Source organism: Cervus elaphus, chromosome 18, assembly GCF_910594005.1.
Source record: "Cervus elaphus chromosome 18, mCerEla1.1, whole genome shotgun sequence".
NCBI lineage: Eukaryota > Metazoa > Chordata > Mammalia > Artiodactyla > Cervidae > Cervus > Cervus elaphus.
In genome coordinates this window covers 58,274,470-58,298,689 of record NC_057832.1, presented here as the reverse complement: position 1 = coordinate 58,298,689, position 24,220 = coordinate 58,274,470, and the positions used below count along the sequence as shown (strand labels likewise).

General features: G+C 37.3%; 1 pseudogene across 1 annotated transcript in view; it reads left to right on the top strand.

Moving 5' to 3' along the window:
• The window catches only part of LOC122674376, a 54,539-nt pseudogene extending 30,668 nt beyond the window's left edge, over positions 1-23,871 (top strand). The window contains exon 2 of the transcript XR_006334962.1: positions 23,121-23,871. The product of XR_006334962.1 is annotated as a 60S ribosomal protein L12-like (transcript). The remainder of the gene's footprint in view (positions 1-23,120) is intronic.
• Positions 23,872-24,220: the final 349 nt, after the last annotated feature.

The following is a 24,220-nucleotide window of genomic DNA, read 5'->3' as shown; positions in this document are numbered from 1 at the left end:
CTACTGAGCCCACACACCACAACTAGGAATTCCATCTGCCACAGCGAAGATCCCATGTGCTGCAACTAAGACCCGAGGCAGCCAAATAAATAAATACATATTTTAGAAAATAATACAAGAAGATCATTACCTTTAAAAAAAGAAATTGATGATAGGAGTCCCACACTAGTGACAAATATGCTACTTCTCATTTCATTTTGTGGACATGCATTGGAAGAGTTAAAGGAAAAGGTCATCAATAATTATAGTGACTTTGTGGTTATTTCTAATGGCATAACTGGACAACTATACCTCTGAACATTTTAGTCAACAATATTCTAAGTCTCATTAAAAGGTAATGTGAGTCTTTATTGTTTGAAAACCTTCCATCAACTTTCTGATAGGCTTTTTAATGCCAGCACCAAAACTTAAAGAGCACATGTCAGGAACTTGGAAGAAAAGCCTGGAGATAAGAGTGGAGCACTCTTAAATACCTGATGTGACTGCATCTCCTGATGCCCCAAAGGTAGTATCATGGGGGAACATTTGGGCATCAACACCTCTAATTCAGTAAAATTGAACTCTGGGAAGAAATTTTAAGACTATTAAGCCCCTAATATTTTACTAACTTTTTCTTTTAATAAGAGCATGATGGTTATATAGTAAAAATGTAGGCCTAAATATGTCTAAAAGAGCTCTTTGAATGACTATAAAATAAAGACATAAGATGATTCAATTGGCAGTTTTTTCCTTCTGATGATATATAAAACAATGATAATTTTACAATTGATAATATTATAAATGTGGTTCATAAAATTTGCCACATAAAGTGGCAACTTAAAAAAGTATGAAGTGCTTTTTCTTTGCTATAGACTTGGAAGCTATTAACATATGTTACTAAACATCAATTAACTTGCAATCTTTGGAAAGAATCAGGTATTATTTTCCTGAGTGCTTAGTGATAAATTCTGGAGAAGGAAATGGCAACCCACTCCAGTATTCTTGACTGGAGAACCCCAGGGACAGAGGAGCCTGGTGGGCTGCCATCTATGGGGTCGCACAGAGTAGTTGGACATGACTGAAGCGACTTAGCAGCAGCAGCAGCAGCAGTGATAAATTCCTCTATTTCCTCTCATTTCTTCAAGCATGTGAGTTCCACATACATAGTCTTATAAGCAGAGCAGCTAGACTGAGACTATAGTGTTGAAAGATTTAAAAAATTCTATAATTCACATTGTTGGTTGACTATTCTGGAATTTCTGGTAAATTTGTCATCCTTCTATGCAATAATCTCTATTAAATTCTGCCATATATCTCATTCCTTGAGTAGGGAGTTTGGACTGAGAAGAGACAGAGAGTCTCTTGCAGAGTGTGCCAGAATAGGATTCAGTTCATAGTAATGTAGCTCTCCCACTTTAAAGTGGCAAGAAGAAAGATTTCAGTGATGCTTACCGGATATCTGATATAATGAATACCTGTATTTGCAATGCTAGAGAGGTTGTGTAGAAGACCAGTTCCTTTGGACCCAGCAGTATGGCTGTCATAGAACAGATCAGGGCATAAACCTAAGAGTTTTGGTTTTCTATAGTTCTAAACCAATGTTTCATTCTTCTGTCCTTGCTTATTTTACCCTCATTAGGTTCACCCAGAGTTTAAATTTATCCCCCACCCAAAAACCCACAGGAATCAAGCAAATGTGTTTTGATGGATTTCTGTAGTTTCCTTTCAGACCCAGATGTTGGACAGCAGCCATCTTAGTAAAAACACTTGCTAGATGAGGCAGGTTAAAAAGGAAAGGAAATCTGAAAAAGAAATCAATTGGGAAAAGATATCTTCAGCATATCCATAAGTAAGAAATCTAGTTAATTACCTCAAAGATTTTAAGTCTGTAATCCCTGGAAATAGCTTGGGCTTTCACTCACTAAGGCCAACCTGGCTACAGCCAATGCTGAGTGCCCAATTGACCAGTTTGATAAAGAACTACCAGTTAGTTTCCTTGGGTTGCCATAACATATTATCACAAACTGCTTGGCTTAAAAACAGTAGAAGTATATCCTTTTACAGTTATTAAGGCCAGAAGTTTGAAATAAATGTGTTAGCAAGGGTCACATTCCCTCTCAAGACTCTAGGGTAGAATTCTAGCTTGCTCTTTTAGCTTCTGGAGGCTGCAGGCATTCCTTGGCTACTAGCAGCTTCAATCTCTGCTGCTTTCTTCACATGACATTCTTCTCTCTGTGTGCCCGAGTCCTCTTCTTGTAAAGACATTCATCATTAGATTTAGAGCCCACTGATCTCAGCCTTCACTTAATTACATCTGCAAAGACTTTTTTCCCAAATAAGGTCATATTCATGGGTTCTCGGGGTTAAGGTTTAGACACATAATTTTAGGGGCTAGCACGAAAGATGGTGAGTTATCTTTTATAACTCATAAAAGAATCCTTTCTAACTGATTTAGTGTTCACTAAAATTTCACTTATTTGGAATTTTGAGAAACATAGAGTGGGATGTAGTTTTGCAGTCAAACTGCTATGTAGCTATAGGGGAAGAAAAGAATAAAGATCATGGTTTCCACGCTATACTTTTGTTGGAAAACACTTTGGTTATATCCTACTGAGGCAAAACAAAAATAAAAAAAACTTGTGTGGTATATTATTTGCAAAGTTGGCTATCAGTGATTACTCCCATCCCTTAAAAAGCCTTTTTTTCTTCCCCTTGAGACTCACTTTGATCAGCCAAATGTGGTTGAAATTATTTTATATGACTCACGGAAATAGGCCTTAGGTTTTTGCAGCATCCATTCTTACCCTCTTGGATATCAGCTGTCTTGTAAGAAAAAGTCAAATATACTGTAAAAGAAAGAAGCCATGTTGACAGAAAGAGGTGCTGGAAGAAGAGAGATTACAAACATAAAAAAGGGAAAGATGGTTAACCCATGCCCTTCTAACCACCCTAGTTGGAATCACGTGCGTTATACTCCAGCTAAGCTACTGTTGTCAAAATTACATGGCGCCGAGAGGAGCTATCACTGCCAAGCTCTGCTCATGTTGAAGAATTATAATCAAATAAATTATTGTTTCTAACTCACAAAGCTTTTTGAGGAGGGGTCTTTGTTATGCAGCAATAGGTAATTGAAATGGCTTGTTTTAAATTTAAACAATCAATACAAATATAGTTCTTAATGAAACTTGTATTTCTTAGTGAGGGTATAGAGAAAAAGAAAATTTCTGTTATTGTTAGAAAATTCATTACGCTTTTTATTGTTAATAATTTTTCTGTAAGTATGAAACTATATGCCTTCTGATTTTCTAGTCATTTCTATCAAGGTTGTTTTGCGATGAGCTGAAATGATAAGATTTGAAAGGGTTAGAAAATAACTCAGTGGGAAGGAGGAAACAGGGAGGTTGTTATTATTTATTTCTACCTTTTTGCTTTTGCTAGGAAGGGCTAAGAGACTGTAAATGTGTTGCAGATAAAGAAGTACATGAAAATAAAGTTGTAATGACATTGAACCTAGTTTGGAACGTTGAATTTCAATCCAAGAATTTTTGACTAAGGAGTAAAGACAGATTTTCACAATATGTTAGAAAAATTGAATCTTTCACCATCTTTTATCTTTCATTTAATGTCTTCCCACTACCCACCAATTATTTACATCAGACTGCTCTAAATATCAAGGAATGGAGGTGAGAGTACGTAGTGGGAGGCTGTCTCTGTGATCAAATGTAAAGATGGACATTAGAGATACAATGGCAGTAAAGAACCAATGGACTACACCTTCTTGCTCATTTTTTCATTAAAATGGGTTTCCTATTGCTTGCAGGCATCATGAGCAGCAAACCTTGATGGTAGTGGAGAATAGCAATGGAGGCTGCAGATGCTAGTAAGCCAGTTCAGAAACCAGCTATAAAGGCTAGTTTTGATCTTATTGAATTTAACGTGGCATCTAAATATTAGCAAATGATTATGGAAGGAAAAAGGCAAAAGATATATGTATATAGATCGAGGTCTGTTTTGTGTTTAATGAGCTTCCCTGGTGGTTCAGATGGTAAAGAATCTTCCTGCAATGCAGAAGACGTGGGTTCGATCCCTGGGTCGGGAGGATCCCTTGGAGAAGGGAATGGCAACCCACTCCAGTATTCTTGCCTAGGAAATCCCATGGATAGAGTTGCTGATGGGCTGTGATCCACAGTGTCACAAAGAGTAAGGCATGCCTGAGCAACTAACACTTACTTACTTACTTCTGTTTAATATAGCAGGGTGGTTTAGAAAATGAGATCTGGGAATTCCTTGGCAGTCCAGTGATTAGGACTTGGCTCTTTCACTGTCAAGGGTCCAGGTTCAGTGCCTGGTCGGGGAAATAAGATTTCACAGCTGAGCAGCACAGCCAAAAGAGAGAAAGAGAAAAAATGAGATCTGAGAGATAAACAGGTTTTAATTGGCTCTAATATTCAGTAAGTGTGAGAAATTAAAAGAGTTAGTATTTGTTATTTCAGTCAGCTTTCTTCCATTTTATTTGCCATGAAGTGATGGGACTAGGGTAAGAAGGGGAAAAGGTGGAAACAGTGATAGACTTTTTCTTCTTGGGCTCCAAAATCACTGCGGATGGTGACTGCAGCTATGAAATTAGAAGACACTTGCTTCTTGGAAGGAAAGCTATGACAAACCTAGGTAGTGTATTAAAAAGCAGAGACATCACTTTGCCAAAAAAGGTCCATGTAATCAAAGCTGTGGTCTTTCCAGTAGTCATGTATGGATGTGAGAGCTGGACCATAAAGAAAACTGAGTGCTAAAGAATTGATGCTTTGGAATTGTGGTGCTGGAGAAGACTCTTGAGAGTCCCTTGGACAGCACAGAGATCAAATTAGTCAATCCTAAAGGAAATCAACCCTGAATACTCATTAGAAGGACTGATGCTAAAGCTGAAGCTCTGATACTTTGGCCACCCGATGCAAAGAGCTGACTCACTGGAAAAGACCCGACTCATTGGAAAAGACCCTGATGCTGGGAAAGATTGAAGGCCAAAGGAGAAAAGGGTGGCAGAAGATGAAATGGTTGGATAGCATTATCGAGTCAATGGACATCAACTTGGACAAACTCCAGGAGATAGTGAGGGACAGGGAGGCCTGGCATGCTGCAGTCCATGGGCTTACAAAGTGTAGGACACAATTTAGTGACTGAACAACAACAACACAGCTTTCTCATCTGTACAATGGAGATAATAAAGGCACTTATTCTCTAAGGTTGTCATGATTAAACAAACTCTTATTTATATATATATATGTGGAATTTATAATAGCATCTGGCACATAATACCTGCTATATAAATGCTAATAGCTAATTATGTGCCAGTTACCTTGCTGATTTTCATTGTGCCCTTCTTTCTTAGTAACAGAAACCTTCAATTGTTAGAGATAGGAATGTTCTCAGCTGAAAGAAAAACTACACTTCCAAATCTCCCTAATTGATGTGGCTGGCAAATGATCTGTAAATGTAAGTTTTTAGATATAGTTCATGAGAGTTCTTTGAAAGGCCTGATTTGGCTAGTTGGAATGCTTTTTCTTCTCTTTTCCTCCTTCTCCTTTCTTAGAATAAAGTCATCATGACTGGAGCTACAGGAACCCTCATGGATGCTGAGGGAAAGAGCAGTAGAGAAGAGCCCTTGATTCTGATATATTTGAATTACTGAATCATGCCAGAAAACATTGCAAACCTTGTTAGATTTCTCATCACACATACACAAAAATAAATAAACATAAGCCTTTGTGTGTTTAAGCCACTGTAAACAGATCTTCATTATTGTCTAGCATAATTGTTAATTGATAATGTTCTATTATTGTTGTGAATGAAATTTCCAATTAAGAAACAGTTGCTATAAGAGAAAGAAAATAAATAGATTGAAAGGCACTTTATAATGAATGCCAGAAAAGGACAATATTTCCAAAAGGAGGGACTTGTCTTAAAAAAATTAGTAGTGCCCTAGGGTAACAATGAAGAAAATAACTAAAAAAATACACAAAAAGAGAAATGAGAGATCAAAAGAATAAACTAAGAAAAAGATCTAATGTAAAATAAGGCACCATTGGAGATTTGATCACAAAAAGATATAAGACATATAGGTCATAAATAGCAAAATAACAGTCCTTCTTTGTCTATAATCACTTTGAATGCAAATAGATTAAACTCACCAATTAAAAGATAGAGATTGAAAGAATAAATTAAAAATAATTTTTGTGGATGGAGATCCAAAATGTACTGTCTACAGAGATTCACTTTAGATCCAATGACATAAGTAAGTTGAAAATTAAAAGGTGTAAAAATATATCTCATACAAATAGTACCCAAAAGAAAGCTATGGTATGCTAATAACAGGGGAAAGGACTTCAAATAAAAATTGTTACAAGAGATAAAGATATCATCAATTGACTAAAAGTTCATTTCATCAAGAAGACATAAAATTATATATGCCCCAAACAATAAGGTCTCAAAATACATAAAGAAAAATGTGATTATTGAAGGGAGAAACAGTTCTACAATATTAATTGGAGACTCCTTACCTCATTTCCAATAATGCATAGAAATAGTGGACAGAAATGTACAGTTACCAAAACTGACTCAATAAGAAAGAAAGAAAAATCTGGAAAGACCAATATCAAGCAAACAGATTAAAGGAGTAATCAAAACTTTGCAACAAAGAAAAGCCCAGGATTAGCTGGTTTCACTGGTGACTTCTACCAAACTTTTAAAGAATTAACACCTCAGAATTAAATCCTTCTCAAACTCTTCCAAAATATAGAAGAGAAAGAATACCTCCTAACTTGTTCTATGAGGCCAAAATTATTCTAAAACTAAACTCAGACAAAGATATTACAAAAAAGAAAGTACAAAGTACCAATGATCCTTATGAATATAGATGCCAAAATCAAACATAGATTCCAAATTACTATACTAACAGATTGAATTCAACAGCATATTGAAAGAAACCGTAGCCAAAGGGGGACTTACTTATTCCAAGAATGCAAAGGCATACCAATATAAGGAAATCAGTGTAATATATACCTACATTAATACAACAAAGAGGAAAAACTAGATGATCATTTCACTTGATGCAGAAAAAGTATTTGACACAATTCAACACCTTTTCATGATTTAAAAAAAAAAAAAACAGAGAACTAGGTTTAAAAAGGAAATTCTTCATTGCAATAAAGAGCACTTACGAAAAACCCACAGCTGACATCATATTTTATGGTGAAAGACTGAAAATTTTCTTCTAAGATCAAGAACAAGAAAAGAATGCCTACTTTCACCATTGCTATTCACGATTGTACATGGAGTTCTAGCCAGAAAAATTGGGCAAGAAAAGAAATAAAAAGTCATCCAAATTGGAAAGGAAGCAGTAAAACTATATCTGCAAGTGACAAGACACGCACAAAATACTAGAGCTGATTAAAGAATTCAGTAAAATTGCAGCCTAAAGGATCAACATAAAAATCAGTTTTATTTCTATAAGCTACAAGTGAAAAATCTGAAAAGGAAATTAAGAAAACAATTCTATTTACAATGGCATCGAAGAGAATAAATTCTTAGGAATAAATTTAACCAAGGAGGTGAAAGTCTTGTACACTGAAAACTACAACATTGCCAAAGGAAATTGAAAACACAAAGGAACTATATCCTTTGTTCATTTACCGGAAGACTTAATATTGGTAAGATGGCAATAATATGCAAAGCCACCTATAAAGTCAATGCAAATATCAAAATTCCAATGGTCTTCTTTTGCAGAAATGGCAAAGCCCAAACTCAGATTCATATGTAATTTCAAGGAGCCCTCAATAACCAAGACATTATTGAAAAAGAAGGGGTTATATTTCATAATTTCAAAACTTGCTACAAAGCTTCAGTAATGAAGACAGTGTGGTACTGGCAGAGTGCGTGCATTCTTGTGTCTGACTCTTTGTGACCCCATGGACTGTAACCTTCCAGGCTCCTCTGTCCGTGGGATTCTCCAGACAAGAATACTGGAGTGGGTTGCCTTTTCCTCCTCCAGGGGATCTTTCTGACCCAGGGATTGAACTGACATCTCCTGTGGCTTCTACACTGGCAGGTGAATTCTTTACCACTGAGCCACCTGTGAGGGCCATGGTACTGGCATAAATATGGACATATAGACGAGTGGAATAGAATTGAGAATCCATAAAATAACCCAAACATCGTGATAAATAATCTAATATTTAAGAGATAAATATAAGTGGTAAAACTCTTAAGAGAAAACTTAGGGGTAAATCCTAATTCCAAACCTTGCATTTGCCAATGTAGTCTTACAAATGACACCAAGAGCATAAGCAACAGAATTTAAAAATAAATAAATTGGATCTTATCAAAATTAAAAACTTTTTGCATTGAAGAACAACATTAAGGAAGTGAAAAGACAAGAATGGGAGGAAATATTAAAAATTGTATTCTGATGAGAGTCTAGTATCCAGAGTATATAAGAACTCATACCTCAAAAACAAAAAGATAAACAACCCAATTTAAGATATGCAAATGATTTGAAATGCATTTCTTCAGGAAAAAATACACAAATGGCCAAAAAGCACATAAAAAGGTGTTTAGAATTATTAGTCATTAGAGAAAAACAGATCAAAATCATAATAAAATACCTCTTCAGCCCCACTAGACTGGCAATAATTTTTTAAAAGGAGAATAAATGTTGACAAGGAGGTGGAAAAAATTGGAACCCTTGTATATTGTTGGTAGAAATGTAAAAAGGTACAATCACTGTAGAAAGCAGCTTCGCAGTTCTTGAAAAAGTTAAATGTAGAATTGGTATATAATTTCACAATTTCTTTCCTAGGTGTATATCCCCCCAAATTGAGAATTGTGCTCAAACAAATACTTGTATGTGAATATTCATAGCAGCACTATTCACAATATTCCCCAAATAGAAACAACACAGGTATCTAGCAATTGACGAATGGGTAAGCAAATTGTGGTGTATACGTGCAATAGAATATGTGGTTCAGTTCGGTTCAGTTGGTAAGTAATGTCAGACTCTTTGCAACCCTGTGGACTATAGCCCATTGGGCTCCTCTGTCTATGGGCTTCTCCAGGCAAGACTATTGGAGTGAGTTGCCATTTTATTCTCCAGGGGATCTTCCCAACCCAGAAATTGAATTCGCTCTCCTGCATTGGCAGGCGGATTCTTTACCACTGAGCCACCAGGGAAGCCCACAATAGAATATTATTCTGTAAATACTCATGAAAAAGGAATGAAGTATAGATAGTGTGGATGAAACTCAAAAACATTAAGCTAAGTGACAGAAGCCAGACACAAAAGTTAATTACATATTATATGTAATTACATATTATAATTATAAAAGTTAATTACATATTATAATCACATATCATATGATTTCATTTATATGAAAATATCCAGAATAGTTAATCCATAGAGACATATAGCTGACTGATAGTTGCTAGGGGGTAGGGGAGGGGATTTGGCAATAAGGAGTTAATGATCTGAGCCACAGTCAGCTTCCGGTCTTGTTTTTGCTAACTGTATAGAGCTTCTCCATCTTTGGCTGCAAAGAATATAATCAATCTGATTTCAGTGTTAACCATCTGGTGATGTCCATGTGTAGAATCTTCTCTTGTGTTGTTGGAAAAGGGTGTTTGCTATGACCAGTGCGTTCTTTTGGCGAAACTCTATTAGCCTTTGCCCTGCTTCATTCCATACTCCAAGGCCAAATTTGCCTGTTACTCCAGGTGTTTCTTGACTTCCTACTTTTGCATTCCAGTCCCCTATAATGAAAAGGACATCTTTTTTGGGTGTTAGTTCTAAAAGGTCTTGTAGGTCTTCATAGAACCATTCAACTTCAGCTTCTTCAGCATTACTGGTTGGGGCATAGGCTTGGATTACTGTTTTATTGAATGGTTTGCCTTGGAAACGAACAGAGATCATTGTGTCGTTTTTGAGATTGCATCCAAGTACTGTGTTTCGGACTCTTTTGTTGACCATGATGGCTACTCCATTCTTCTAAGGGATTCCTGCCCACAGTAGTAGATATAATGGTCATCTGAGTTAAATTCACCCATTTCAGTCCATTTTAGTTCGCTGATTCCTAGAATGTCGACATTCACTCTTGCCATCTCCTGTTTGACCACTTCCAATTTGCCTTGATTCATGGACCTAACTTCCAGGTTCCTATGAAATATTGCTCTTTACAGCATCGGACCTTGCTTCTATCACCAGTCACATCCACAACTGGGTATTGTTTTTGCTTTGGCTCCATCCCTTCATTCTTTCTGGAGTTACTTCTCCACTGATCTCCAGTAGCATATTGGGCACCTACCGACCTGGGGAGTTCCTCTTTCAGTATCCTATCATTTTGCCTTCTCATACTGTTCATGGGGTTCTCAAGGCAAGAATACTGAAGTGGTTTGCCATTCCCTTCTCCAGTGGACCACATTCTGTCAGACCTCTCCACTATGACCCGTCCGTCTTGGGTGGCCCCACACGGCATGGCTTAGTTTCACTGAGTTAGACATGACTGTGGTCCTGTGATCAGATTGGCTAGTTTTCTGTGATTATGGTTTCAGTGTGTCTATCCTCTGATGCCCTCTGGCAACACCTACCATCTTACTTGGGTTTCTCTTACCTCAGACGTGGGGTATCTCTTCACGGCTGCTCCAGCAAAGCTCAGCAGCTGCTCCTTACCTTGGACGAGGGGTATCTTCTCACGGCCACCCCTTCTGACCTTGAACATGGAGTAGCTCATCTCAGCTCTCCTGCGCCCAGCAGCAGCCGCTCCTTGGAGGTGGGGTTGCTCCTCTCGGCCGCCACCCCTGACCTCGGGCATGTGGTAGCTCCTCTCAGCCGCCGCCCCTAAATTGAAGAAAGTAGGGACAACCACTAGACCATTTAGGTATGACCTAAATCAAATCCCTTATGACTATACAGTGGAAGTGAGAAATAGGTTTAAGGGACTAGATCTGATAGACAGAGAGCCTGATGAACTATGGACGGAGGTTCGTGACATTGTACAGGAGACAGGGATAAGACCATCCCCACGGAAAAGAAATGCAAAAAGGCAAAATAGTTGTCTGAGGAGGCCTTACAAATAGCTGTGAAAAGAAGAGAAGCAAAAAGTAAAGGAGAAAAGGGAAGATATTCCCATTTGAATGCAGAGTTCCAAAGAATAGCCAGGAGAGATAAGAAAGCCTTCCTCAGTGATCAGTGCAAAGAAATAGAGGAAAACAATAGAATGGGAAAGACTAGAGATCTCTTCAAGAAAATTAGAGATACCAAGGGAACACTTCAGGCAAAGATGGGTTCGATAAAGGACAGAAATGGTATGGACCTAACAGAAGCAGAAGATACTAAGAAGAGGTGGCAAGAATACACAGAAGAACTATACAAAAAAGATCTTCACGACCCAGATAATCACAATGGTGTCATCACTCACCTAGAGCCAGACATCCTGGAATGTGAAGTCAAGTGGGCCTTAGAAAGCATCACTACGAACAAAGCTAGTGGAGGTGATGGAATTCCAGTTGAGCTATTTCAAATCCTGAAAGATGATGCTGTTAAAGTGCTGCACTCAACATGTCAGCAAATTTGGAAAACTCAGCAGTGGCCACAGGACTGGAAAAGGTCAGTTTTCATTCCAATCCCTAAGAAAGGCAATCCCAAAGAATGCTCAAACTACCGCACAATTACACTCATCTCCCACAGTAGTAAAGTAATGCTCAAAATTCTCCAAGCCAGGCTTCAGCAATACGTGAACCGTGAACTTCCAGATGTTCAAGTTGGATTTAGAAAAGGCAGAGGAACCAGAGATCAAATTGCCAACATCCACTGGATCATCGAAAAAGCAAGAGAGTTTCAGAAAAACATCTATTTCTGCTTTATTGACTATGCCAAAGCCTTTGACTGTGTGGATCACAATAAACTGTGGAAAATTCTGAAGGAGATGGGAATACCAGACCACCTGACCCGTCTCTTGAGAAACCTATATGCAGGTCAGGAAGCAACAGTTAGAACTGGACATGGAACAACAGACTGGTTCCAAATTGGAAAAGGAGTACGTCAAGGCTGTATATTGTCACCCTGCTTATTTAACTTATATGCAGAGTACATCATGAGAAACACTGGGCTGGAAGAAGCACAAGCTGGAATCAAGATCGCCAGGAGAAATATCAATAACCTCAGATATGCAGATGACACCACCCTTATGGAAGAAAGCGAAGAGGAACTAAAAAGCCTCTTGATGAAAGTGAAAGAGGAGAGTGAAAAAGTTGGCTTAAAGCTCAACATTCAGAAAACTAAGATCATGGCACCTGGTCCCATCAATTCATGGCAAATAGATGTGGAAACAATGGAAACAGTGAGAGACTTTATTTTTTGGGGCTCCAAAATCACTGCAGATAGTGATTGCAGCCATGAAATTAAAAGACGCTTACTCCTTGAAAGGGAAGTTATGACCAACCTAGACAGCATATTAAAAAGCAGAGACATTACTTTGCCAACAAAGGTCCATCTGGTCAAGGCTATGATTTTTCCAGTAGTCATGTATGGATGTGAGAGTTGGACTATGAAGAAAACTGAGTGTCAAAAAATTGATGCTTTTGAACTGTGGTGTTGAAGAAGACTCTTGAGAGTCCCTTGGACTGCAAGGAGATCCAACCAGTCCATCCTAAAGGAGATCAGTCCTGGGTGTTCATTGGAAGGACTGATGCTGAAGCTGAAACTCCAGTACTTTGGCCACCTCATGTGAAGAGTTGACTCATTGGAAAAGACCCTGATGCTGGGAGGGATTGGGGGCAGGAAGAGAAGGGGATGACAGAGGATGAGATGGCTGGATGGCAGTACTGACTCGATGGGCATGAGTTTGCATAAACTCCGGGAGTTGGTGATAGACAGGGAAGCCTGGCGTGCTGTGATTCATGGGGTCACAAAGAGTTGGACACGACTGAGCAACTGAACTGAACTGAAGGGAGGGGAAAAATGTGAGTGACTGTTTAACAAGTATGGAGTTTTCTTTTGGGGTGATAAGAATATATTCACATTGATAGAGGTAGTGGTTGAACAACTCTGCCTATACTAAATGATGCTGGGGGCTTCCTAGGTGGCTCAGTGTTTAAGATCTGCCTGCCAACGCAGGAGATACAAGAGGCATGGGTTTCATCCCTAGATTGAGAGGATCCCCCCGAGTGGGAAATGGCAACCCACTGCAGTATTTTGGCCTGGGAAATCCCATGGACAGAGGAGCCTGGTGGGCTACAGTCTGTGCACGTGTGCCTGCTAAATTACTTCAGTCATGTCTGACTCTTTGCAACTCTATGGACTGTATGTAGCCCTCCAGGCTCCTCTGTCCATGGATTCTCCAGGCATGAATACTGGAGTGGATTGCCATTTCCTCCTCCAGGGGATCTTCCTGACCCAAGGATTGAACCCACATCTCTTAAGTCTCCTGCACTGGCAAGTGGGTTCTTTACCACTAGTGCTGTCTGGGAAGCCCAAGCCTATGGAGCTGGACATGACTGAGCCACTGAGCATGCACACACTCAGATAACATTGCATTGCACATTTTTAAATGGTTAATTTTAAAATCTGAATTTCACCTCAATTTTAAAACCAAATGATTTTTTTGATTAGAGGTAGAGCCACCAGGGAAGCCCTAAGAATACCAACTAGGGGCCTGCAAAAAATAATAAATGCAAGCAGCTGGAATGACTTCATTTTAAAATGTGTAGTAATGATTTCATCTTTGTTGCCCATTCTAATATGCTATTAGATTACTATAATATGTTATTAGATACATATAAATAATGCTTGCCTTGAACTGAGGGGGAGTGAGTGAAAAGGAGATAGAATCAGAAGATTCTTTTCTAAAACCAGACAAGAACCCCAAGCTTTCCTCAAGACACTTCTACAAGCACAAACCTACAATATGTACTGAAACAAGCACATCTGATCTCATATTGGCAATCCACATGTGTTATCTTTTTTCAACTCCAAAGTTATCACCCAAATTGTTATGATTTTCATTGCTTGTAGTTCATTCTCTAACATACTAGTTAAATAGTATAAGTATTTAGAAGAAGTATCTGTACTTCTTCATAAGTACAGAAGCATATCAGAAAACTTAATTTTTATATGGGAAGTTGCCTTGATGCAGTGGTAATATCCAAGTTATACTTTACCATCAGGCTACTCCAGAGTCTCATGGGCTAAATTAAGATGCTTGAATCATTCAATTTACTAAACTAATGTAAAATACACAAAAAGAGAAAAAAGTAGTAAGTTACCACATTAGGTATAATTGTAAGCAGAGCAGAAGTACCACATTACCTAGATCCTCGTTTAAGAAATGTTTATATGGCTTGCCTCTCCCTTTGCTTCATTAGCAGTCCTTGTCAATCTTGGAATTATGAGGATCTGAATAAAGGTTAAACAAAGGGATTAAGTAGATGGAAGATGCCCAGATTAAACAGTGATAATTCACATCATTAACTAATGGCCTTACTTCTCTAATACAGGATCTGGTACTATCCAAATTCTCTGGTAAGTAATATGCAGAGTCTTCAGAGTGTCCCAGATGCACTCAAAATCAGCCTACTGATTGTACTGTACTGATTGTACTGATTTGTACTGTACCCTACTTGTATTTCAGGAATAGAATATCCATACCTTCCAGGTGGCTCCAGTGGTTAAAGAACCCACCTGCCAATGCAGGAGACATAAGAGATGTGGTTTCAATCCAGTATTTTCAGTATTCTTGCCTGGACAGTATTCTGTCCCATGGACAGAGAAGCCTGGTAGGCTACAATCCATAGGGTCACAAAGAGTTGGACACAACTGAAGCAACTTAGCATGCTAGAAGATACATGAGACAACTAAAACTTATTTCCTATTGTCATTTAGAGTTTATTTTGAATTTTCTTCCTTCATCTCAGAGAGTATTTCTGAGATTTGAGTTCAATATGGGAGCTATGTTTCAGTGATTCTAAATGATTAGAAAATTGTAGTGTTCTTGAGTCTGCCCTATGGGATCACTTTCATTATTCTTGAAGCATCCTTTAAGAATCTTTTAAGGCACTGTGGTCCTGCTTCAATGGGTTTTTTTGTGGTCCTACCCCACATATTCATCAAGAGCAATCATACACACATGTCGGTCTCTGACTCAAGCCAAGAAGCCCCAAACCCACATGTATATCACTCATTTATTATTTAAAATCTTTTTAACAAGTTTGAATGACAGGTACCATCACAGTGGAAGAACTTGAGATTCCACAGAGGTGAAGCAGCTTACCCAAAGATAACAGTCCCTGCGTTGGCCTGTCACACTTAGTTGCTCTTAGGCCTTGTCATAACTGTAGGTGACTGTTCATATGCTTATATTGTCTTATGATGACTAAGGATAAGAGAGGATTTGTCATTATCAACATCAAAGCTAGATGACAGTTGGGAAATAAGTTAACCCTGCTTGTTAACTGTAGGTGTTGGGGCTTTTACTGAGGTATAATTATACACTTCTTATTTCTTTATGCTGATGACACCAGTACAAGTTGTTATTAGGTTAGTGAGTGAAAACTATACAGATAATCAATCCAATATTGGTCTCATGGATTCTCCTCCATGTCTTCTATGAACCTTGGCAATAAAGGAAATGGAAATTATTTCAAGGCCTTACAAATATTGCATTTTCTGTCCTGTCATTCCAAATTACAGTCTGGTGATTGGAATGTTATACTCAAAGACCATGTCTCTGACTAACAGAAATCTCAGGGTTACAGGAGGAACTCTAAACAGCAGCCCCTTCATGAAAATTTAGCCACTTGGATCTGGTATTTTGGAAGCTGAAAGCTTATCTACTTCCTTTAAGGAAAAATTTGGAACAAGAGGCAATATTTAAGCAGATCCGTGGAACTCAAAGTCAATGGCATATTTCAAAACAATCAAATTTAATATGGTTTGAGGTTTTGCAATAAAATCTCATATGATCCTAAGCAAGAATGAAACTCCCTTTCCAGAGCCCAGGAAAAAACTTAAACTGACAATACTAAAAAATAGGTTAAACCAAACCAAAGGAAACAGACGGTAGAATGGGAGGCTCTGCCAACACAGAGTGGACTGGAACAGATAGTCACATACATTATCATTTTCCAAAACATCCTCTCTCCTGGAAGCCAGTGTTACCACTTGGCCTGCCAAAGGCCATGTGACCAGCCATTAATAACAAACTCAGATCAACCATATTCTATGAAATGCTTAACCCTTTAATCTTATAACAGTACTGTTTTGAAGATGCATTGGTGTATTTCTATGTTGAAAGGATTTGAAGATTTGAGGTATCCCAAAAGAAGATGCCTAGTGGGACATTTTTCTCTCAGAAGTTACTTAGTGTGTTCCTTTGCTAAGGATTATAAATGATGACAGTTAAAATTGTGCCTAACATTTTAATCCAGTCACAACAATTTATAGAAATTTGTGTTTGCCCCTGGCAACCACCATTCAACTCTATGATTTTGACTATTCTAGGTATCTCATGTAAGTGAAATCAAATAGTATTTGTCTTCTTGTGACTGGTTTATTTCACTGAGCATAATGTCCTCAGGGTTCATCTATGTTGTAGTATGTGCCAGAATTTCCTTCCTTTTTAAAGTTGAATAATATTCTATTGTGGGTATATATGACATGTTGTCTTTATAGTCATCTCTGTGCAGATACTTGTTTTGCTGCCTTGTTTTAGCTGTTATGAATAATGGTGCTATATACATGGTAGTTTGGATATCTCTTCAATACCACACTTTCAGTTGTTTTGTATATATGCCCAGAAATGAAATTGTTAGATGGAATAGTAATTCTAGGGCTTCCTCAGTGGCTCCGTGGTAGAAGAATCAGCCTACAGTGCAGGAGATGCAGCAGAAGCTGCAGGTTTGATCCATAGTTGAGGAAGATCCCTGGAGAGGGAAATGGCAACCCACTCCAATATTCTTGCCTGGAAAATCCCATGGACAGAGGAGCCTGGTGGGCTATAGTCCACGGGGTCAAAAAGAGTCAGACATGACTTAGTGACTAAACAGCAATAATTACAATAGTAATTCTAACTTTAATTTTTTAAAGAAGCACCATATTCTTTTTCACAGCAGCTGTGCAGTTTTGTGCATGGGTTCGTTTTTCCACATTCTTGCCAACATCAGTTGTTTTCTCTTTTTTGATAGTAACCATCTTAATGGGTGGGAGACGGTATCACACTATGGTTACAATTTACATTTCCCTAGTTATTAGTGACATTGAGCATCTTTTCATAAATACTTGAAAATAGACTTGGTCATGATGTACAATTATTTTAATATAATGCTGAATTAAGTTTCCTAATATTTTGTTGAAGATTTTTTTTTGTTTCCAATAAAATTTTATTTCAATTTTGTTGACTAGGAAGGGACATATTTGCATAGTATTCACTGTTCAGACAAGTTTCAATATGGTTGATTTTGTCTCTGTATTGAGTAGAAATAATTTAAAAAACACCTTCCTTCACTTACACATGGAATCTAAAAAGCAAAACAAATGAACAAATATAATAAAACAGAAACAGACTCAGGGAAACAGAAAAATCTAGTGGTTCCCAGAGAGAAGGGGAGTGGGAAGATGCATGAAATAGGTAAAGGGGATTAGGAAGTACAAAGTACCAGTTATAAAATAAATACATCACAAGGATGTAAATACAGCACAGGGAATATATTCAGTAATTTTGTCAAGTATTTTTGCATCAATAATCACATTTATTGTTATGTAGTTTTTTTATAGCATCTCTGACTGGCTTTGGTATTGGGGTAATGCTGGTCTCACAGAATAAATTAAGAAGTGTTCCATACTCTTAAGTTTCTTGGAAAAGTATAAGAAGGATTGGTGTTAGTTCTTTAAATGGTATAATTCATCAGTGAAATCATCAGTTCCAATGCTTTTCTTCATTGGAAGGTTTTTTGATTACTGATTCATCTCCTCACTAGTTATAAGCTTATTCAGATTATTTCTTAGAGATTCAGCCTTGATAGGATTTATGTTTCTTAGAAAATGTCCAATTCATTCTAGATTATATAATTTGCTAGTGCTCAATTTCTATTTTTAATTAATTTTTATTGGAATATAGTTGTTTTACAATATTCTGTTAGTTTCTACTGTACAGCAAAGTGAATCAGATATATATATATATATGATATATATATATATGATATATATATATCTGATATATATATATACATCCCCACTTTTTTGGATTTCCTTTCCATTTAGGTCTTATTGTGGTTCAGCCACTCAGTTGTGTCCAACTCTTTGTGACCCTATGGACTGCAGCATGCCAGGCTTCCCTGTCCTTCACTGTCTCCTGGAGTTTGCTCAAACTCATGTCCATTGCTTTGATGATACCTTCCAACCATCTCATCCTCTGTCACCCCTTCTCCTTGTGCCTTCAATCTTTCCCAGCATCAGTCTTTTCCAGTGAGGTGGCCCTTTGCATCAGGTGGCCAAAGTATTGGAGTTTCAGCTTCAGCATCAGTCCTTCCCATGCACATTCAGGGTTGATTTCCTTTAGGACTGACTGGTTGGACCTCCTTGCAGTCCAAGGGACTCTCAAGAGTCTTCTCCAACACTGCAGTTTGAAAGCATCAGTTCTTTGGCGCTCAGCCTTCTTTATGGTCAAACTCTCACATCCATACATGACTACTGGAAAAACCATAGCTTTGACTAGACGGACCTTTATTGGCAAAATGATGTCTCTGCTTTTTAATACACTGTCTAGTTTGTCATAGCTTTTCTTCCAAGGAGCAAACATCTTTTAATTCCATGTCTGCAATCACCATCTGCGGTGATTTTGGAGCCCTAGAAAATTCCCCATCTATTTGCCATGAAGTGATGGGGCCAGATGCCATTGTCTTCATTTTTTGAATGTTGAGTTTTAAGGCAGCTTTCTCACTCTCCTCTTTCACCTTCATCAAGAAGCTCTTTAGTTCCTCTTTGCTTTCTGCCATTAGGTTGATGTCATCTGCATATCTGAGATTATTGATACTCCCAGCAATATTGATTCCAGCTTGAGCTTCTTCCAGCCCGACATTTCTCATGATGTACTCTGCATAGAAGTTAAATAAGCAGGGTGATAATATACAGCCTTGACATACTTCTTTCCCAATTTTGAACCAGTTTGTTGTTCCATGTCCAGTTCTAACTGTTGCTTCTTGATTTGCATACAGGTTTCTCAGGAGGCAGGTAAGGGGGTCTGGTATTTCCATCTCTTTAAGAATTTTCCACAGTTTGTTGTGATCCACACAAAAGCTTTAGTATAGTCAGTGAAGCAGAAGTAGATATTCTCTGAAATTCCCTTACTTTTTCTATGGTCCGGCAGATGTTGGCAATTTGATCTCTGGTTCCTCTGCCTTTTCTAAATCCAGGTTGAACATCTGGAAGTTCTCTGTTCACATACTGTTGAAGCCTAGCTTGAAGGATTTTGAGCATTACCTTGTCCCAGTTTCATTTCTGATTTTAGTACCTTGAGTTTTCTTTTTTTTCCATAGTCAGTCTAACTGAAGTTTGATAATTTGGTTGATCTTTCTGAAGGTCATTGATTTCCTCTATTTTGCTCCTGTTTTCTACTTTATTTATTTCTGCTCTAATCTTTATTATTCCCTTCCTTCTGCTAGACCAGGACTTGATTTATTTTTTCTATTATTAGTGCCTTAGTTTGTACCTTTAGGTTGTTGATTTAGGATCTTTCTTCTTTTTTTAAATGCCAACATTTGTAGCTGTAAATTTCCCGTTGGCACTGCTTTCACTGAATTCTGTAAGTTTTGGTATGTTGTGCTTTCATTTTTATTAATATCTTAGTATTTTCAAATTTCCCTTGTGATTTCTTCTTTTATTCATTTTTTTTTAGAATGTGTTGTTTAATTTTGACAAATTTGTGAAATTTTCAATTTTCCTTCTGTTTTTGATCCTTGTAATTGGAGAAGATATTTTGTATGATCTCTACCTTTCAAAACTTACTGAGATTTAATTTGTGTCCTAATATATGGTCTATCCTGGGAATGTTCTATATGGAACTGAGAAGAATGCATTGTTGATAGAGTTTGGTATATGTCTGTTAGATCTAATTGGTTTATTGTGTTCAGATTATCTTTTTTCTTACTTATCTTTGTCTGATTTTTCTATCCATTATTGATAGTGGGATATTGAAGTCTTCAGTTATTATTGAGAAATACTTATTACTTCTATTTATCCCTTCAGTTCTATTAATTTTTATTTTATACATTTTGTTAGTTTGTATTGGGTGCATAAATGTTTAATATTGTGATACTTTCTGTATAGAAGTTATTTTTAATATATAGTGTCTTTCTTTGTCTTCTATAAACTTTTTGATTTAAAGCCTGTCTTGTCTGACACTAGTATATGACCACATACTTCATTTTTTTTAATGTGCATTATAAATACTTGAAAATGGATAAACATAAACATATAATAATTTACATATGTAATTACAATTTGAAAATTACAAATATAGTATATCTATATGTACAGTAGTTTTCGTAGTTATTCAGTCTTTTGTTTCTAGAAGGTTTATGGCTGTTTCTACTGCCATCATCAATATTTTTTCAATTATTTATCTTTTCTTTGTTAGAGCTCATTTTTTAAAATATTGTAGCTATTAATCTTTGAAATGTCATTACATGACTTTTAAAATCTTATCTTTGGTTTTATGGTCATAAAATTTTAATATTGAAAGTCCAAATATGTATTCTTAATAATTTCTGGGTTTCCAATATTTAACTCCAATAGGGGAGTTGAGACCTCCCCTTAGATTGAACACATACTCTCAACTGTATAGTTGTACATAATTGTATTGTAAAGCAGTTATTATTGTATTTATTTTTACTGCATCTAGAAGATTTCTTTTAATGGTTAAGAGTAGGATCCAATTTTATTTTCTTCTATTTTGATAGCTAGGAGAGACTTTCAGGTGCCACTAGTGGTAAAGAACCCACCTGTGAATGCAGGAGACGTAAGAGATGAAAATTCACACCCTGGGTTGGGAAGATCCCCTGGAGGAGGGCATGGCAACCCACTCCAGTATTCTTGCTTGGAGAATCCCATAGACAAAGGGGCCTGGCGGGGTATATTCCATAGGGTCGCAAAGAATTGTGCACAACTGAAGTGACTTAGCACACACGCACACAGTAATAGCACCCTGCATTAAATTACTTGCCTTTTTACACTTGTAAAACCAAAATTTTAGCCAAGTATTAAAACTGTCTTATTTACTAGAATCTATTTCTGTACTCTGTGACCTGCTCCATTGAGTAAAGTCATTCCATAGCTATGCCAATATCATTTTTTTTCCTCAGTCTCTTTGTACTAATTCTGATAACCTGAGAAACAAGTCTCCCCTTCTTTGTTCTTTTTTGTAGCTGTCATGACTGTTCTTTATGAACCTTTTTTTCCACATAAACCTTAAGCTAACTTAGTCTAATTCCAATAAGAAATTATTAGAATTCTAATGAAAATTTGGTACATTTCATATTTAGCGAGATTAGCATTTCTATGATGGCAGTTCTTCCAATCCGAGAATATATTCATATGCTCAAATCTTGACATATCTTTTACTAATATACTATGGTTTTCTGCGTATTGATCACATGACTTTTTATTATATTTGTTTTTAACATTTTTATAGTTATTTCTGTTAAAAGTGGAATATTTCTCCCTGGTTTCATTTATAGGTGGTAATTGCTAAAATAGAGTAAATCTAATGATAAAATATACTTAGCTTTCATTTAGCTATGTTGTTAATATTCTCACAGACCTTTTTTTTTCTATTGTAACTATAAGGTCCTTGAAAGTTCTAGTTGTATAATCATATTATTTGCAAAATTAATAGTTTTATCACTTGATTTCAAATAACAGAGCCAGTCATTTAAATTACTTTCACTACCCCTAACTCGATCCTGATTTTTAAATACTTTCATGTTTTGCTGATGGTTTTTTTGGTAAAGAGTTCATCATATTTAGTTTTTCCATGCATTCTAATTTTACACAGAATTTCTATGAGAAATGACTGTTGAATGTTACTCTTTTCACCATCAGTTATTATATTATAATATAATATAATGGTTATTCACATCAGTTATTATATTCACATGATTATTCCCTTTTAACCTGTTAATATAATAAAATATATTGATAAAAATCTAGCAATGTATCAAAATAATAGTAAATGTAAATTAAGTAGGATTTATTTTAGGACTACACTGGTAGTTCCATGTTAAAAAAGACTTATTTTTTAATATATAGTGCAATTTATGTATCTATCTAAATAAGTGAAATCAATCTATATCTTTTTTTGGATACTGTCTTTATCAGGTTTTAGGGTTATCCTTGGTTCATAAAATTATTTGGAAACTGTTCCAGTTTTACATTGGCCTGGAATAATAGATATTTTTAAAATACATAGTAAAGTTTTAAAGCAGTAAATGAAAAATGTTAGGTGCCTGAACCAAAAATGAAAACACAAAGTTAGAGTGATGAGTAGGAGTTTAAGCCAGAAATGAATTTCCTACCTAAAGGTGAGATTCATGCTGGCCATCTCTTTCAAGTGATGGTGATCTCTTTCAAGTGCTAAGGTTTAGAAGAATTTTACCTTATTTAACCTGAGAACCTGCAAGATTCTTATCAGCTTCCCAAAGCCTTGAAAACAAATAAAAGTGTCAGTCGCTCCATCATGACCAAGTCTTTGCGACCCTTTGGACTATAGCCTGCCAGGTCCATGGAATTCTCCAGGCAAGGATACTGGAGTGGGTAGCCATTCCTTTCCCCAAAGGATCTTCCTGACCCAGGGATTGAGTCTGGGTCTCCTGCACTGCAGGCAGATTCTTTACCATTTGAGCCACTAGGGAAGCCTGTGGAATAAACATTTACCTTAAGGCAATAAAACACCAAATCTCTGCCATGCTAGGGTGTTGAGTACAAAAATACTTTACCTATATAAACTCAAACCAAAAAGTTAACATTGAAATACACTAAAACTATTTGACCTATTGTCATTGTTCTTTAGTTGCTAAGTGTGTCTGACTCTTCTGCCCTTGACCTACAGGGGATCCCAATAAAAGCAATGACTTTTGAGAGTACCTCCAAAACCTATGGAACAACCTCTGCTGGAGAGGTTCTCAGTCCAAAATTAGAAACTACATTTGGCTTTCGGCTTTCGGCTAGGAGGAGGCGAAGGTGCAACTTTCTTCGGTCGTCCGAATCCGGGTTCATCCGACACCAGCCGCCTCCACCATGCCGCCTAAGTTTGACCCCAACGAGATCAAAGTCGTGTACCTGAGGTGCACCGGTGGGGAAGTTGGTGCCACGTCTGCCCTGGCCCCCAAGATCGGCCCGTTGGGCCTGTCTCCAAAAAAGGTCGGTGATGACATAGCCAAGGCAACTGGTGATTGGAAGGGTCTGAGGATTACAGTGAAACTGACCATTCAGAACAGACAAGCCCAGATTGAGGTGGTACCTTCTGCTTCTGCCCTGATCATCAAAGCCCTCAAGGAACCACCAAGGGACAGAAAGAAGCAGAAAAACATTAAGCACAGTGGAAACATCACTTTTGATGAGATCGTCAACATTGCCCGGCAGATGCGGCACCGGTCTCTAGCTAGAGAACTTTCTGGAACCATTAAAGAGATCCTGGGGACTGCCCAGTCTGTGGGCTGCAATGTTGATGGCCGCCACCCTCATGACATCATAGATGATATCAACAGTGGTGCAGTGGAGTGCCCAGCTAGTTAAGAACTGCAAAGGAAAAAGAAAAATAAAGGATCATTTGACAACCAGTGGAAAAAAAAAAAAAAAGAAACTACATTTGGAAACAGATCACCATGAGGGAGATTCAAATAAATGCAACAGGAGAATGAACAATTGAAAACTAAAATTGCAAAATACAGTAATTGAAATAAAAATATGCAGTGGAATAATTAAATAGATGAGACAAGCTAAAGAGAACTGATACACTGCAAGATTGATTAATAGCAAATATAAAAAATATATGAATAAATACAAATAGTGGGATAGGAGGCATCAGCTTAGTCGCTCAGTTGTGTCCGACTCTTTGTGACCCCATGAACTGCAGCTCGCCAGGTCTCCCTGTCCATCAGCAACTCCCGGAGTCTACCCAAACCCATGTCCATTGAGTCGGTGATGCCA